The sequence below is a fragment of the Thunnus albacares genome, chromosome 3 (assembly GCF_914725855.1).
Source record: "Thunnus albacares chromosome 3, fThuAlb1.1, whole genome shotgun sequence".
Taxonomy (NCBI): Eukaryota; Metazoa; Chordata; class Actinopteri; order Scombriformes; family Scombridae; genus Thunnus; species Thunnus albacares.
The window spans coordinates 27,736,154-27,754,911 of record NC_058108.1 but is presented as its reverse complement, the minus strand read 5'-3'; the positions used below and the strand labels follow the sequence as shown (position 1 = coordinate 27,754,911).

At 37.6% G+C, this 18,758-nt stretch overlaps 1 long non-coding RNA gene across 1 annotated transcript in view; it reads right to left on the bottom strand.

Annotated features, from left to right (window-relative positions):
• The window catches only part of LOC122972340, a 37,813-nt gene extending 20,324 nt beyond the window's left edge, over positions 1-17,489 (bottom strand). The window contains exons 1-2 of the long non-coding RNA XR_006399730.1: positions 17,408-17,489; positions 16,074-16,257 (exon numbers count right to left, since the gene is read on the bottom strand). This is a non-coding gene — a long non-coding RNA (uncharacterized LOC122972340). The remainder of the gene's footprint in view (positions 1-16,073; positions 16,258-17,407) is intronic.
• Positions 17,490-18,758: the final 1,269 nt, after the last annotated feature.

The following is an 18,758-nucleotide window of genomic DNA, read 5'->3' as shown; positions in this document are numbered from 1 at the left end:
TAAAACGACTCCTTCTCCCTCACTGAAAAATCCAGAATCTATGAATATGTGAATATATTTCATTTCAAAAGTTTAAGGGCTTAGCACAAGATGTCTTCTACTTGACTGAAAAGTAAATTCTCACTGTATGTGCACTGGAGGTTTCAAGTTTGCACATCACACTTGTGTAAGGTACAAACTTGATCATGGTTGGCTTCCAAACAAGATGTGAAATCACAAGTCTTGCTCGTAGGCCCACCCCTTAAAGTCAGATTTAACGTGAGCGCATAGAAACTTTCCCCCTTCAGCAGATGAAAACAGCTTCTAATGTCAAAACTCTGCACATACATCATTCTGCACAATGAAGCTCAAACATTCAAGAGAAATAACAATAAGCAAAACACATTTTTGAGTGGAGGGACTTTAAATGGAGTGTGAGTGGCACTTCAGGGTCTCATCCCTGTGATAAAGAAAGCTTTAAAAAAAACAAACAGAGAAATTGAAACTGGCAGGCATCCAGGTGAATACTTCATCCCTGCAACCACTGAATGATCTGAGCAGACTGAGTCACTACATATTCAGCAAGCAAAACTTTTTCTCACTATGATCCATCATATTCATGTCATCCATGTGTTTGTATTAGTAGTTTGCTATTAAATAGCTTACGTTTTTTAGCACTTCTCCAATAAGTCAATGTCTGATCAAACAGATCTGAAATAGAGATAGCAAGATACATTACGATGCTACTTCTAAAGGCCTGGTCACACCTGATAGTGGCATAGCTGGAAGTGTACTGACATCGTGATTATGCCCAATTAGTCTAGTTGCCAAAAAGTATGTAGGTAGATAAGCTACCTGCTAAGCCTTTCAGCCATGCACATACTACCACTAGCCAGTCACAATAGATGCAGCTAGCATGCTAAAGACGAGATAGTAAGCTGACTAGCTGAGTTATTAACCAGACAATAAGCTGTTTATGCAGATTTATTTGTACTATTGACTAATTTCAGCTGTTTTTAGCCTATATTTGTTCACATTTTGGCAATTTGACACCATTAAAAGTATGCCGAAATAGCTGTTAGCAGTTCCTGTTTGCAATGTACCCATGGATGTGCAGATAATTAGTATTGGATTACTTTGATACTGAAGAAACCTTCCAAATGTGATGATTCTCAGGCGATGGACATCAGAAATAATGATATCCTCTGTTGTTGTCCAAAAACTATTTTAAAACACGTTAATGAGCCATAGGTAGGTTAGTTCGTTTAGATACGGCTACAAAGACTAATAACAACTATCATGGTTTTTTTTTAGTCTCTGGAGAGTAGTACTGAGACTAGTACTGATATTGAACCTTCAAAAACATCATTATTGAATGAAATGCAGGGTTTTGTAAAATTGTCCATTATCAACAATCTTTCCATTTACACCTGGCCTCATCAATTAAACCTGACTGGATCATCGTATATGTAGCTTGTATGGATGCATCGTTTTATACTTGTTCAACTTTTGACCTCAGTGCAACTCTCACTGTAGTTTGACAAATCCAGCTCATGTGCATGCTGGTTGCGTTTTTAGCCACCCAGCAGCTATCCAATCAGCTTGAGACTTATGAACTGCCTCAGCGTAAATAAGGTGTTTACAGACACATAGTGAGCTCCAGCGGAAAGAGAGAGAGAGGTGAGGAGAGTAAAAAGGGTGTCTAGCAACCCGTTCTTATCACTGACACTGTCTCTATGGCCAGTGTCATCTCATTGACTCTCCACTGATAGCAGCGCCTCCATTCACTCTGCGCAACAGCTCATTTGACCCAAAGTGCCAGTTTGCAGTCACAATAATGCTGCTTCAGTAATGATCCCCAATCACTGGAGGATAACCTGACAAAACAGATACAATGCCAAGTAATTGATAATAAGACTTTTCTGATTGTCAGAGGCGGCCTTCATGTTTGTCACAGAGACATTAGACAACCTATTAGAATTTTAATTTATTTAGCTTCAGAATAAACAGAAGGAAGTAAAGGGTCAGATATTGTGTTAATATATTCAGCAGTGCTCAGACCAGATTTGTATTATCTTTTGCTGCTGGTATTCTATTAATTCCCAACACAAGGTCACATAACATCTTCTTCAAAGCAATTATGCGTCTGAATCACCTCCATGTTTGTTCTTGGTGAATACTCGGTACCAGCATATGAGAACATGGCTGAATATGGAGTTCATCTATTTGTATTGCAGCCTTTTCATATGCATATGTGTGTGTGCGAGATGGTGTGAGTCAGTATGTACAAGCCTGTGTGAAGAGGTGCTGTCTTTGACTTGTTTGTTTCTGGTGTAGATGAGTAGGTGTTACATTAAAGACATTCCCCGCTTTACTCACTCTGTCTCTGAGCTCCACTCAAACATGTCACTCCATATTACATCTCTGCATCTCTTGCATCTGTATGTGTGTGTATGTGTATGTGCATGTGTGTGTGTGTGTGTGTGTGTGTGTGTGTGTGTGTGTGTGTGTGTGTGCGTGTGTGTTGTAAAGTGGAGCAAGTGAAAGCCTCTCGCAGCAAAGCTGTTATTAAAAAAAAATGAGACATCAACACACACAAACACAAAAAGAAGGACACATACAAACATTGACAAGTTTCAGTCTGATCATGTTCGCATTAAACTGGGCGCTGACAAAAAGACTGAAAGACGTTTCCCCCAAAATGACAGGATACAGTACAAAAAACACACACACAGACGATGCAACAAAAGTGAAACTTATTTTATTTCACCCGTTTTGGATGTTAGCAGCATGACACAGGTGTTAAGAGCGTTTTTCTAGGCAGCATCTGTTAAAGAGCTGAAATGATTAGTCGATTAATCAATTAGTTGATACACAGAAAAATAATCGGCAATTATTTTGATAACTGATTAATCCCAGAAGTGGTTTTTGAAGCAAAAATGAAAAACATTCTCTAGCTTCTAAGTTGTTTTAAATCGCTGTCTTTCTTTGTCTTATTTTAGGTACTGAACTGTTGGTTGGACAAAACTAAACATCTGAAGATGTAGGGCTTTAGGAAATTCTGATGCATTTTTCATAATTTTTTTGTAGACCAAATAATTAATCAATTATTCAAAATATTCAGCAGATGAATCTACGATGAACATGATCAGTTGTGCTCAATTAGCCAATCGAAAAACAAAGATGGCAACATATATATAGGTAGAACTGAGAACATACTAGAAGACATTTAAAACCTTACTGACTGTTGAAAGACTCATCAAACATTGATATGACTGCATTCCAATTATAGTTGTTAAACACTTCAAACTGCAGGATTACATTCCAATTGGCACCAATCTTATGTTAAAATCATCTTGACTGCTTTGAAAGCTAGTTCAAGGCTCAATCTGAAGGCTTTGAATTTAGGATTTGAATCCTAAAGCCCCACACACTCTAAAGATAATGTGTGTGTTGACTGTCCAAGGAGACTGACTTATTTTCAGTTGTCATGGCCAAAAGAGGGTGATAATTGAGCTTTAAATCGTATGTGTGTATATATATATATATATATAACCTTTATTTAAACAGGGAGGATTGACATTGACAGCAAGCTCTCTTTTACAAGGATGCCCTGATTACAGTACATATAAAAACAATAAAAGCACACAAAAGTCACAGTATACAGCAACAGATTATACAACAAACAGGCCAAAGACATCAACATAAGGGACAACATCAGTTCAAAGAAAACACATGGATTCACACTGCTCTGTCAGTCAAAAGAGATTTAAATTGATTAAAAGGGATTAGCTCTTCTAATTTTGCAAGCTTCTGCAGATTGTTCCACTTGTGTGGAGTATAGTATTTAAAAGCCAGTTTCCCAGTCTTAGTACTAACATGTTGATTTTCGAGGACCAAATAGTCTTGGGACCTAGTACAGTGTGACAATGATCTATAGTTAAAAAGACATGTGAGATACCCAGGAAATTTTCCAATATGTGCTTTGTAAATACACAGAATGCGGTGCTTTTGTCTTCTCACTGCCAACAACTGACACCCAACTTTCTCATACAGAATACAACGATGCGTTCTAAAGTCATCCCCTGTTATGAACCTCAGGGTGCAATGATAGACTGCATCGAGAGGTTTAAGAGTAGAGGCAGGAGAGTGCATATAAATTACATCACCATAGTCCATAACAGATAAAAATGTTGACTGAACAATTTGCTTTCTGCAATTCTGGGTAATACATGCCTTATTTGTATAAAAGAATACCAGTTTTGCTTTTGAGGACTTAGTCAGTTTATTAATATGTTTTTTGAAGCACAGCTTGTCCTCAAGCCAGAGACCAAGATATTTATAAGAGGATACTCTTTCAGTTATTGGCCCATTAAGGGTAGAAATATCACTTCAGTGGAACTTCTAGAAAACAGCATGCATTTTGTTTTATTACAGTTTGAAAGTAATTTAAGATCAATTAAAAATTGCCTGTACAGCACAGAAATCAAAAATGCAAGTTTTGAACTGCCTGGGCAACAGAGGGCGGTGTTGTAGAGAGAATAGTGTCTTACAGATGAATTGTACTGTTTCTACCATTTTCACCTAATTAACTTATAAAAATTGTGAATAAAAGTGGTTCTAGAATAGAACCCTGTGGCACACCTTTGTTAACACTCATAAAGCTGGACTGATAGCCATCAGCCACAACAGCTTGTGTTCTACCACTGAGATAATTTGCAAACCAATTACACACTTTTTCATCAAATCTAATAGATTCCAGGCATTTCAAAAGAATTTGACGATCGACACTATTGAAAGCTTTAGATAAATCAATAAAAAAGGCAACACAATCCTGCTTGTAATCTTATGCACTGATTGATATGATTTTAAAATGGAGTGTTGACTGACCACCTTTATGCAAAGGTAGGATATAGTCTATCTTCCAAAGGTCAGGGATGCTTTCTGTTACTACAGTCAGATAAACTAGTAATGGAGCTGCTAATAATAAAAGCCTCGGCTCTAACTGATCAGCCCCAGTGGACTTTATGGGATCAATAGAACAAAGAGCATTAAACACTTCAGGATTTGTGAAAGGCTTCAATGAAAAGGTCTGAGTGCCTAATTTGTTTTCCCAGCAAGGTGCACTATGATTAGAGACAGTGAGAGGAAATCCAGCATTTTCAAATAAATAACCTGAAGAAATAAAATGTTCATTGAACTTCAAACTGAGATAGTGGTTGAACTTTGTACAATTTCATTAGATAAGGATGATGAAGGATGTGATAATGATTTAATCATTTTCCAAAATTTCGCTAGCATCCTTTACTTTCAGGTAGTGCAGAGACATAAAATGATCATTTGGCATTTCAAATAACAGTGAGACATCTATTACGATATTGAAGAAAGTATTGTCAATCAGAGGATGATTTAATTGTTTACGCTTTGCACCAGGCAGCATCCCTTTCATTTAACATTTCAGCAGTTTTCGAACAAAGCCAAGAATTGTTCCTGTCTTTGACTCTGAATTTCTTATAAAGTACATACTTGTCTGCAATGGAATTAAATGTTTTTATAAAAAATCTAAGGCCAAGTGTGGATCAGGAATTGCCAATACTGTAAACCCAATACCACTGTAGTGAAAAATCAAACAAAAATGCTTGTTCAGAAAAGTGTTTAAAATACGTGGTTTGGATCTTTTTTTAATTTCATGTCATGGATGCATACTGTTGGACAGTGGTCACTGAAGTCGAGAGGAAAAACACCACTGGATTTATAATGTTGAGGTTTATTGGTTAAAATAATATCTAGGAAGTGTGGCCTTTCCTGCATTTTTTTGGATCCAGCCAAGTAAGGGAAGAAATAAGCTGTGTGAGACTGAATTCATTGCAGAGATTTTTTAGATGACCAGAAGTATTAGTTAACCAGTTAATGTTTATATCACCCAGGATAAAAAGTTGTGAATTTTAATAGCTGGATATCAAAACAAATAAAAAATCTATTGCATCCGTAGGTGCAGAAGGTCAACGATAAAACCCAATAATAATAGTACTTTTCCAGCATTATTTTTCCCCAGACAAACACTTGCAGCCAAGAGTTCAAAACATTTCTGCTTAGATACAGAGGTAGAGGTAACAACATAACAGATAAACAACTTTTTACAAAAATGGCCTCCTCCCTAAAAAGGCCAATCACATCAAAAAACACTATGGTTATCAAGGCAAATATCAGCATTTTTAACCTTGTTCGACAACCAGGTTTCAGAAAACACAAAAATATCAGGGTCAGTTTGTTGCACCCAGACTTAGTCCATTTTGAATTCAGTACTATGCATGTTCATATGGACAATTCCCATGCCCTCGGGATGCAAAAAGCTTTGCATGATAAAATCAACATTCAGAGTTTCCTCCGAATTTGAGTCTCGACTTCCAGAGCTGGAAGTGGTGCTACTGATAAGTGGAGAATATAGTAACAGGTTATTTTTTGAATCTGGGTTCATGACTCTTTGACTCACTTCCTTCTGTGGCAAGCAAACAGTCAAGTTATTTAAATAATGTATGCATGAACAAATATCAGTGACACATTTTCCCTTCTCTTGTGGTTCTTGCAGGGAACAGCTGAGTAGCAGTGACAGATAAACATTGACAGAGCAACCATCTAGCAGAAATAAGTAGAAATTCAAAGTGGATGCTTATATTTGACAATCATGTTCCAAGAGGAAAATGTTTACCCTTTACCAAAGAAGATATGTTTTCCAGTTTTATTTGGAGGTTACTTGTCGGTTTGTCAGTTAGCAGGATATCTCAAAAACTTGCCAACAGATTTCAGTGACATTTGGTAGAAAGTTCGGCCAAGGACAAGTGATTAATTTTTGGTGTAGCTCCAGATCCAGCAGTGCCACAATGTGTCCATATACAAAACACTTGGTGTTGAAGCAAAGTTGTGTTTTTTCCTTGTTTCCTTGTAACAACAAGACACATTTGTAAAAAAAAACACAGCTGAACAGATTTGTATTTTTTGCCATTTTTAACTTTTTGGAAAGCAGTTTTTCAACAAATGTAAAACAATCTGGCAAACTTTGACAAAGGTGGCGCTACAATGCAGTATACAATATAATAAATTGAAATGTTCATCCTCATGAGCATGAAACAGCTAAAATTTTGCATAATTTATTCTCATAGAAAACCCTAATATTCTTGAAGATGGAAATTTACAAAAAGGGTCATGAAAATATACTTTAGTGATTAAAAAAGGCTCAGTAATGTCCTAAATCTGCTGGGCACTGTAGTTTTAGCAAATATTCCTCAAACAGGAGTAAATTTTGGGGACATTTTAAGCTGTAGATGTTGGAACAATGAAGAACATCACCTGACATGTACACTGTAGACTACTAGCAAACCACAGCTGTTCTGTTACTCCACCCTCAAAAAGAAAAATACTCATCCTCAAAATTCACCTTAGAACTGCTGGGCAGTTTCCCAAATATCATCCCTGATGCAGTCTCAGATATTCTACCTCCCTGCACTCAGATGATCCTCTGTATTATGTTATCGACCACTATTGTCAGTGTTGTAGATTGAATTGTAGCTGTGCTCCTTATCATTCATCCAGGCCCAGCACCACGAGGGGTCTGAGGGGCTTTGCCACCTCAGTTATATTTTGGGCCCCCTCTTTTTAAGCTTTATGTTTCTATAGGAAAATAGCAAAAACAACAAAATTATTGGCCGAGATACGTGTGACTATTGTTTAGCTGTTGTTTCAGAACAATGGACAGTGCTGTTTGTTGTATGTAGGGGGTGTGTGCGCTGCACAAAACATGATAAAAAAAGCCATGAAAACCCAAACTAGTTTGTTTACTTGTAGTTCAGCTAACATTAACATTAACGTATCACCTGCGCGTTACCCAACATTGAGTCTGAAGTAGCTATACCTGGTTATACAATTTTCAGACGTGACAGAAATAAGCACGAGGGAGGTGTTGCCATATATGTACAAAACCACATTCAATTAAGATCAGAAATGGTCTGATTAATCCAGTTATAGAAGCCCTTTGGCTTCAAATTCACCTACCTCACACTAAACTAGTGCTCATTGGTTGTAGTTATAGACCCCCAATATACAATATATTGATGACATATGTACTATGCTTCATAAAGTTATAGATGCAGTTAGAGAGATATACTTTCTGGGGGACCTAAACTTTGACTTTCCTCGGCCTATGCCCTGAAACAGACAGTACTAGTAGCAATGAATGTATGCAGTTTGAATCAGATGATGCATGTGCCTACCAGGGTGAACTCTAACATGTCTGGAGTTATATTTGCCACATGTATTGCCTGCATTACCAATGAGCCATCCAATGAGCTCTGCTCCAAGGCTAAGGTTTTAGTGACCACAATATGGTTGCTATAGCAAGAAAAACGAAAGTACTGAAAGCTGGGCCTAGAATTGTGCTGCACAGATCTTATAGATCCTTTTGTGAAAAAAAAAAAGTTAAATACATAAAAAATCTACAGTGGGACCAAGTATATACAGCAAAAGAGACATATTGCACTACAAATGTTCTCAGAGATGTTACAGACTGTTGACAAGCATGCATCAACAAAAATTTCACTGTGAGAAGTATGTCAGCCCTGTGGCTCAATGAGGAATTGAAAACATGCATGGCTCACCAGAATTAATTTAAACATGCTGCAATAAAATTGGAAGAAACTCAGAAACAGGGTCACAAAAATGAAAAGACTGACTATCAAAACAAGATTTATGAACTAAAGCATGATGGGAAGAAGTTATGGAATACTGTTAATGTATTTTAGGCAGGTCTAAAGTACAGAACCCCTTTATTGAATCTGATGCATTGATGGTGCATTTATCACAAAACCCCTCAAAATTGCCAACAATTTTAGTTATTTTTTTACTAATAAGTTTGTCAGTCTAAGACAAAATGTGAATAACTCTAATGACGAACTATCTATAGAACTAATTAAAGAATTTATCATGAAAAAGAAAGATTGCAGGTTTAACTTCAAACAAGTACAACTGGAGGATGTAAAAATAAAAACTAATCTTAGTAAAAAACAATAAACAGTCTGGACTGGATAACATTGATGGTAAATTAATAAGAATTATAGCTGATTACATTTCTGAACCGGTATGTCACATATTTAACCTTAGCCTGAAGGAAACTGTTTTCCCTCAGGCATGGAAAGTTGCCAAAATCATTCCAATATCTACGGACAGCAGTAGTCCCTTCAGTGGGATGAAAGCATTTCTCTGTCAATGGCCTTGACTCTGAGATTCAGCATGCATTCAAAGATGGTCACTCAACCTGTACAGCCTTAACACAAATGATGGATGATTGGTTGAGTCAAATAGATAATAAAAAAAAATTGTTGGTGCTGTCTTGCATGAATTCAGTGCTGCTTTCAACTTTATTGACCATAAACTACTACTGAAAAAACTACCAGCTTACAGCTTCAGAATAAATGCTGTCAACTGGATGAAAGGGTACCTGTCTAACAGGATGCAGTGTGTGTACTTTAATGGTATTTTTTCTGACACGAGAAAAAGTGAACTTGAGTGCGTGTCAAATTGGGTAGAAAATAATAAGCTTGTGCTAAGTGTATCTAAAACAAAATGTATTATCTTTGGTTCAAATCACCATGGTGAGTGTCGAGGGCATGCGTGATGCTCTCTCCTGGCTAAAAATTGAGGACAGATTGTTAAGCAGTCTCCTAGTTTTCTTTTGTAATTTCTGTACTTTGCCCAAGCCTAAAAGCTTACACTCTAAGATTTCATATTTCACCAACAGACACGGTCATACTACCACACAGGTAACACAAGGTCATGTAGTAGTACCTACACCTAGAATCTGTTTTCTACAGAGCAACCTCTTCTTGGAATATTCTACCATGTTCCCTAAAAAAACCTACTAGCATAACTTGTTTTAAAAAGCACTTAAAAAAGCTGTTATTAGCTGTTGTCTAGTGTTTGACTGTCTTTTGCTCTTGTTGTTTTCCGATGTGGACCTTCATATTATGTGATTGTGATTGTTTTGTTTTGTTGAGTCTGCCCTTTTCTGTTTGTTTCAATTCTGTACCTGAGTGCTTTCCTTCCTGGTGGAAACAGAGTTTTGTTTTGTTCTATTTTATTTTGTTTTCACTGTTTATTGTCAGTATTGTTATCATTGTTGATGTTATTGGAGTGATTTTCTTTTAACATGGAGAGAGTTTTGTGAGGGTATGAGGTGACCTGGGGGTTGTTGGGTGCGTTGAGGGGAATCAGGGTTTTGGGTGAGAGGTATGAGGGCTGTGTTGTCTGACTGTTTCTTGTATGTAGTGTGTTGATGTTGTGTTATTTTATGTATGGACCCCAGGAAGAATAGTTGTTACCCCAGTAGCAACTAAGGAGGATCTTAATTAACAAATAGACTTGTTCGTTTAGCCGTAAAAAGCAGTTCAGGAATAACGATGGTTATCAGAACATGGTTTTGCAAGAAAAAACACAGTAAAGACCCCAGTCAGGGCCAGTAGCCCCAGCAGCAGCAATGATATTGTCGAAATTGAGCTAGCCAAGACCGAGCTAGCTCCACCAGCCGCAGAAGACGTTACTCCAATGGCGGCCCCTTCCACAACAAGCACAATCAGAATTGGTCCACAGCCTCCACCAGTTCCAACTGTCACCGCTTCTAGTAGCCTTATATTGTTGTTATTTAGCCTTTCTGAGGCTATTGCACGTTTAAAAAATGACCCCCTCACTATTTTTAACAGCCCCCTCAGTCACTTCATCCTGGCGCCGGGCCTGCATTCATCCAGTCAACTTTTATGCTTCGTGTTCCACGTTGACACAGGAGACAAGATCTGAGACTCCGATACCTGTTCATTGTGATACCAGTCCACTGGTGTGTAAAGTGGTATTAGTCAGTGTAAGAGCACACAGTTAGACCGCCGTTTGCCCGTCCATGGACAGTAGAAATCTTTGGTGATGGATGGCAGCTGTAAATTCAGCAGAGGAAACATTTACATGCAAATAATAGCATCTGTCTGCTGGCTACTCACGCATGAGATGCACAAACACACAAATCCGTGCACGTACGGAAGCACAAGACAACACACAGAAACACACGAGAAAACACACGGGGTGAAATGTGGAAATATAACGTGCACACAGCAGAGGTAATGAGATGATGTATGAGAGCTCTTAAGCCTCTATCCAGAGCCTCCTTTACTTCACTCTCCACTGATCTTTCTGCCCATGAGTGTGTGTGTGTGTGTGTGTGTGTCTGTTTCTGTCTCTCTTCCTTGTTTCTCTATTTTCCTCTTTCAGTTTTGATAAGGTATGATTGGAGTACTCAAAGCTGTTGTATTTGGTCATACCAGATCAGACAAGGTAGGAAGGAAGGAAGGAAGCTGCTTTTGACAGTTCTGAGCTTTGAGTCTGAAATCAGAGGATTAGTGGTTTAGAAAACCCACTTTGTCTTCATTTTTTTTTTCCCCACTGGGATGTTAAATTTGTTGAATAATTGACTTTAGGATTTGAGTTAGAAACATTTTACTGTATACCTTTCTGTAATGAACGTGCAGCCACCAGTAACTACTAGATTGTATGTTTTGAAGTTAGGATGATACAAGAAACATTACATCACTACTGCAGAAACCCATGTTGGCCCTACAGATGGGGCATTGTGGAGAATAAGAACAGACTAATCTTCAGTCTAATTAGATTTTTCAGTCAGAGATGTTATTTGATGAAATTGCAACACTTGAGCAAACCATTCTGAGCTGTCACAGTTTGGGAAATTATTGCTCTGTTAGTAAGTTTTGAAGACTTACAGTAGGCTTTGATGTCTGCTGTGTGGATGTTGACTGACAGCTGTGATTGACGGTTCGCTCACCTGCTGCTCTCCTCAGCTCCGGGACTCACACTGAGTCTGACTATTGTTGCAATATTTTGGTAAGTTTAATGTTACTTGATTATGATACCTGCCCTGTTAACAAAGTAGCTAACATTAACCCAAGTGTGCACCACTCAGTGTTCCCAGTAAGCTAGCGTTAACTTTGGTCCAAGGTAGCAGGGCATGTTTCCAGAAAGTGAGAGGCAACACCCAGCACTCCTTATGTGGAAGGTCCTGGATCCAAACTGAAAAGATAAGCTGCATCTCTGGGCTTCAAATCGGAATTTATTATAATCTGAAATTATAGTTTTCGTACTGAATTATAATTTGCCATTCTTTTTATTATTTAGTCTGACTGAAAAAATTGTAGATGTGGGCTGTGATTCAGAGGGTGGGAACCAGGTTATGGAGTGGCAGATAAAAGTGCTTCAAGGGGGCGGTAGGGCAACAATATGGCCAGCTGATAAACATAATGGATCATGAATAATGGGAATAATGGTAATGGTTATTTTAATGAAGCCCAAAGCCAAAAGGCTTGTGTGGAACTACGGAGACCCAATTATGAGCAAAATATCACAAAAATAGGGAAACATCCCCCTTTAAAGAATCAGTGTACCCCAAAGTGAAAATTCAGCCATTATCCACTCCCCTCAGATTATAGGATCAACAGCCATTTACTCCTCTTCTCGCCTTTGTGTTAATTGTTTCCAAGCACGTCCTTTTTTCAACGGAGCTACAGTATCTCACACATCCACCACCAGCAACCTTCTGTCCAATTAGATCTCTCTCTGTGTAACTGTGTATCATTCCAGTTGATGTTTTCTCCATTTCTCTGCTTTGCATATAAATTGCTAAACATGGTTTCATGATGTCTGTCAAACCGCAGTGGTGAAACGCTGGAAACAGACACTGACGATGGAGTAACAGAGCATAAAAAGACTACAACAAGACAAAGACGGAGCTCACACACTGTTTACTGTATGTGTGCAATATTGCAGCAGAGACTGTGTGAATTCTAATGACGTACTTGTAAAACGAGACTCTCAGTGGTACATTAACAATCTGTGATCATCAGTCCGCGATATGTGTGTTAATACAGTAATCAAATGGCTTTTCACTGATTTGTTTGAGATTTGTTTGAGATGACAAAAGCCTTCTTTATAGATATCTAACATTTTTTTCACCAAGGGGAACAACAATATAGGCCTAGAAAGTGGTCTTTACTGTGATTACAAGTTAGAGGGTGACACAACCAGTGTTTTCATCAGTGAAATACCTGCTGTTGGAGAAAAGGTCACCATCTTTGTTTTGGAACAATGTCTGTAGTTCAGTGTAGATTGCAGTTCATTAGAAGAAGTGGGTACGAATATTACAGGGTTTTTTGGACCAGAAGGGTAGAAGATCACATGAATAAAATAATAAATAATAAAATCTCTAACTTGCTTGAGAGGTAGTCCAGGCTCCACTTTTCCATTTCTAAATATACTTTTTAAGTAAATCAGTAAATGGACACCTGATACCTTTAATACAATGCAAACAATCAGTAAGTAAACATACCCTGGGAAATGCTCATTGTCTACTTGAATTTAGTCATTATTTGTTTTATTAATGTATCAAGATTACTTAACTCTTTGATATTCTTAATATCAATGAGTTTTTCTTATTTGACGGTACTTGGTCTAATCCTACGATCCAGCACATTACATGATCAAAGGTTTGTGGACAACTTAATCTGCTGCCTCCACTCTTCTTTTCACCTCCTTTCTCCTCCGCTTTTCACAAGATTTCAAAACCTGGCTGCAGGGATTTGCTCTTATTCTGCCACAAGAGCATCAATGAGGTCTACCACTTATATTAGCTTATGTCATCGTTTCAGTTCATCCTAAATGTGTTGGATGGGGTCAGATCTCTATGCAGGTCAGTCAAGCTCTTCTACAACAAACTCAGAAAAACCATTTCTTTATGATTTCATGCATTGACATGCCTTCCCCAAACTCTTGCCACACATTTGGATGTGCATGATTGCCTAAATATCTTTGCATGACCTTCACATTTTCCTTAACTGAAGGTAAGAGGCCTTGTCCAAACCGAAAAACTGTGAAAAACAGCCCCAGGGCTTGATGTGTATCTTTTAATGAACATGTTTCAGTCTTCATCAACACTAGGACAAACAAATCTATAATGAGGCATGGCTGACTCACCCTAAATCCTGATGATGGCAATGATGGTTATGCTGATACAGCTCCTGATGCTTATGACAGAGATCATGATGAGTATTTTGATTTTGAAGTATGCGTTGAGTTTAAGGTCTTTCAAGTTTTTTTTTTTGAAATTTGTTATTTTCATTTGGTGTTTTTGAGTTGACTATGTGCCTTAGAATAATCATCGGGTATTATCCAGTCAGGCTATCTGAGAGCTACCACCACTGTAACCAGAAGATAAATGCAAATTCTGACCTGTTTAAAATACCGTGACTAATTGGCTGATACTGATTATAGTTAACGTGTTATTGATCAATATTATTTACTTGGTTTATTGTAATCATGTTTACATTTGCATTACCCACATTGATTAATTTGATTTTGTATTCTAGATAGATGTTGAATGCTTCAAGATGTTTTTCTTTGCTCTTCTAGCCTTTGAAGTTTTTCTCTTGTGGCATGGATAATTAGGGTAGCTAAGACGCGGTGGTCTTTTACCCTTTGCTTGTCAACTGTGGGAAGAGACATCCTCTAGCAGGTGTCCTTACTTGTTAGTGAAGGACCCTTTGAACCTGACTGCTTGATTGGGTCATGCAGCGCTCATAGGACATAGGGTAGTAAGGTATTGATTTCACGAAGATCTAAGTTAGCAATAAAATGATAGAAAGGGGTGAATGTGAAAGTAATATCACATATTAACATGAGTACAGTAATGAGTTTATCATTTTACATATGTATTATAGCTGAGTCAGACTATATGTCTCTGTCTTGAGAAAAACTGCATGTGTCTCATCTACATGTGTACTGGAGCTTGTGTAAGAGCTGGACCTCATTGACTCTGACCTGAAGATAAGACTATGTATGCTATTCTCTGATAGATTCACGGTGAAAAACATTATGTTGAAATGACCTTATATAATGACCAGTAACGTGTGCTGTAATCTTTATCTGGGTAAGCAGGGACCTATCAATGCAGCATATGTCTACATTCAATTAACACAGCAGCCCAAAGTCATGTTATGCATGGACAGATAAAATTATTTATTTATTTCTATAAGTCAACAAATTATGTCTTACTAATTAGGCATTACTGCAAAGCCAGTCAGATGTGGAGCTAATGCACAATCAAACCTAATCAATGGACACAGCTACACTGTAAAAAAAGAAATCGTAAAAAAATGGTAAAAAGTCTGGCAGCAAAAGTTGCTAAATACTTACCATCAAATAACAGTAAAAAACATTTGGATCAGTTAAAAGTCTGGTGCAGTATTTTGCACAAGCTTTAGGCAAGAGAGTGATTTTCAGTTTTTGACTTGCAATACAGTGATTGTATTATGCAGAATATACAGTTTAAAATAAAAAACAAACAACAAATATACACATTATATATACACTAGGCTCATCTGGCCTATCAGTAGAAACTGAAATCTTAGTGCAGATGGCCAAAATTAGTTTAACATAATTATGTATGGATTTCTTTAATGTGAATATATAATTTATTTACATAGCAGTCAAAGTATGTATATCCATGCTTCACTAATGCGCAGGGTTGGGAAAAAATAGACTTGAAGCTTAAATGAATGGAGCAGCAAAAACAGCAGGTCCGTCTCCCATGCAGCATCCGCGCTAGGGCTGTCACTTTTTCACTGAATAAAGTTTGAATGAATTCACAGTACTATGGAATTCATTAAAATTATATAGAACATTAGCATTGTGTAATTTATAGGCAAAAAATAGAAAGCTAGGTGAGGTTGCTAGGTGAGGTGCTCAGATTCTTTAGCCTTGCTTGGGTGAGAAGCTAACAGGTGACTCCATTTGTTGTTGTGGTTATGTTACTGTAAAGTAGTTGCTTCATACAAAGTCGGCAAACAGCCTCATCTTTATCGCTAATTTTGCCATTGATAGAGTAAAATCAAAAATGCTTACACACAATGCTTCTGAGGTGCGTTAGTGTTGGCATAATCAGAGTTTCCTCCAGGTTTAGCCACTGATCTATATAATGAGTGAGCGAGTGCACACACCTGGTAAACAGATAGTAGGCCTCGGTCATGCAGTGTAGCACACAGAAGCAGTTGCTTAAACTCGACTTGGCTTTCCCCTGGCTGAGAATGCCCTCCTGCAGGGTGGTGAGGCTGGATATGACCATGGAGATGTTGAGGCCCTGAACCTTCCAATAACCACGCAGGCCGTATGTGAAGGCTGTGCCTGGGAAAACCATGCCAGCAAAGCAAAACAACTCAGGAAGAGGCTGGGGGATGCAAAGTTCAAATAATTATCATGATTAAAATACTTATTTTATCACTAAATTTGTGACACATTGATATACTAACATTACATTAAAACATACATATTTTGAGGTGTTCTATTATTTTCCAAATGTATTACAACTGTATTTCTAACTCTAACCCCAACTATGGATTGTTTCAGCTTCTGCTGTCTGGTAGACGACACAGCAGCCTCAAAGCCCGGACCAGCAGGCTCCGAGACAGTTTTTTTCCACCAGACAACCAGGCTTATGAAAAATGAACACTAATTGCCTGTCTGCACATTACACACACACTCACACACTCACACAGCACTTTACACACACTACACTATCATTTCACTACCACACTGTAAATCTTACTGCATTGTGTTTCTTTTTGAAATGCTATATTGCTGTTAGTGTGCTGCTATATTGCTATATTGCTAATTTACTGTTATTGCTAATCATTGCTGCTGCAATGTCGAGGAACACACACACCAACACTAACTTAGTTGGTAGGCAGCAGGTTACTGGTAACGTATTTACTTCTAGCAGTAAATAAGTGCAGCTGGGCGGTCTAATGTTTCTTTAATTAATAGTATTAGTAACTTATCAAGCTAACTGGCTAAACTTATTAACACTTGCATACTAGCTGTCACTTAAAGTCTTTCTCAGGTCACAACTTGCCACAGTCTTTTATTTAATGTTTGCAGGACAGAATAGGAGCTTTAACATGTAACTGGCCAACTGACAAATGTAACTTATTTGACGTTACTATGACTGATGTGAGATTCTGATTCAAGGCTAACCTTAATAGCTTCATCAGTACTGGCATAACGTTATGTTTTCTGAAGCCACAAAGACTTACTTAATGCATACAAAAAGCAAATGCTAACGTTAGCACTGCTGACTCCACATACATTTTAAAATTCTGACACTTATGCAACGTCAACGCTTTAGTTATGTCAAGTTGTAGCTAGCGTTGAATGCTACTATCTTACTTTCCCTTTCTGCTGTCCTTGGTGTTAGGCTAGCTCAACTCATGTTCAGTTGATATCTCTCTTTATATGAAACTTCATATTATGAAGAAAAACGAAATGATTACCTTACCTATAGTGAAAGCTGAATGCGAATCATCATCCTCAAATCAACAGGCTTGGGAAATGACTTGCGCTACTTTATCTGGAGAAATTTTCTCTCTGTAGTCTCTGTGCTTCAGACAGAGATCAACAATGTACGTGTAGATTCGAACAATTGAATGTTGAGCAGTCATTGGATGAATCGCTGGGCGGACCTGCCCCCAGAACTCAAACAATATCATTGGTCGAGATCATCTCCCCACAGCGTGATTCATCCAATGATTGTTCAACATTCATTTGAATCTGCTCACACTTTCTTGATCTGTCTGAAGCACAGAGACTATAGAGACATTTTCTATGTTTACATTTATATGTTTTTTCAACTATTTTAAGGTCTTACATCCCTTCACCCCCATATTATCAAAGCTCAAGCCTTGCTTGAACTGTTGAGTCCTAGCATCAAATCCCAGTCTTTCACACATCTCTCACCTATTGCTAAAAAAAATAATTCTAAACCACTGTAAAGCTTTACTCATATTGAGGTCCCTCTTTATTCACCTTATATTATCTCTGCTTTTTGCTCTTCATTCCCTTTGACCTGTAGAAATGTTGGAGTGACTTAATGATTTGAGGGAGCAGTAGGACTGCAATGAGGGCCTTGAATTTTGTTGAACATAGACTGACTGTGGCTCACTTGGGGTCTTAATGTTTAGAGAAGAAAAATTAGATCTACAAATGACACCTTCACAAGGAAAAAACACATGGATGCTACATATGCAATTTCAAGTTGTGGTCTACCATAATGTATTGGGGGACAGCTTCCAATATTTTTAAGGTGGATTTATAGCTTTTATTATAGCTACCTTCAGGTTTTGAAATGAAATTACTTATCTTTTTTAAAATAAGCATGTGTTGCACATGTCAATATGTATGATAACAAAAAACACTGTCACGGCAGCATCTCACTAAAATTACAAATGAAGTCGTTAGCACTCACAAATAAGTGCATATCATTTTTTTAATGATGCACAGCGGCAAAAAACAGACAGGTTTCAGCCCTAGGCTTTCCTCAGCATTAGGATGGAACATAGGATACAACAAACATGCATTTTGCTCTGATGGGGCAGTCTTAAGGATAATTTGGATAATTCTATGAATTTACAAAAGAATACTGTATAAAACAAGCCATTATTTAAATTAGGTAATTTTAAGGTATTTCTGCAATGTTTTTCATTTATACCTTTTTTTTTTTTTTAAAGTAAAGTAAATTAAAGTAAATTTCTGTGAAATAACTTTTTTTTTTTACAGTGTAGCTTACAATGTGTTCACACATATTATACAACACAATAAACGTCAACAGAGAGAGAGAGACAGTGTGAGAG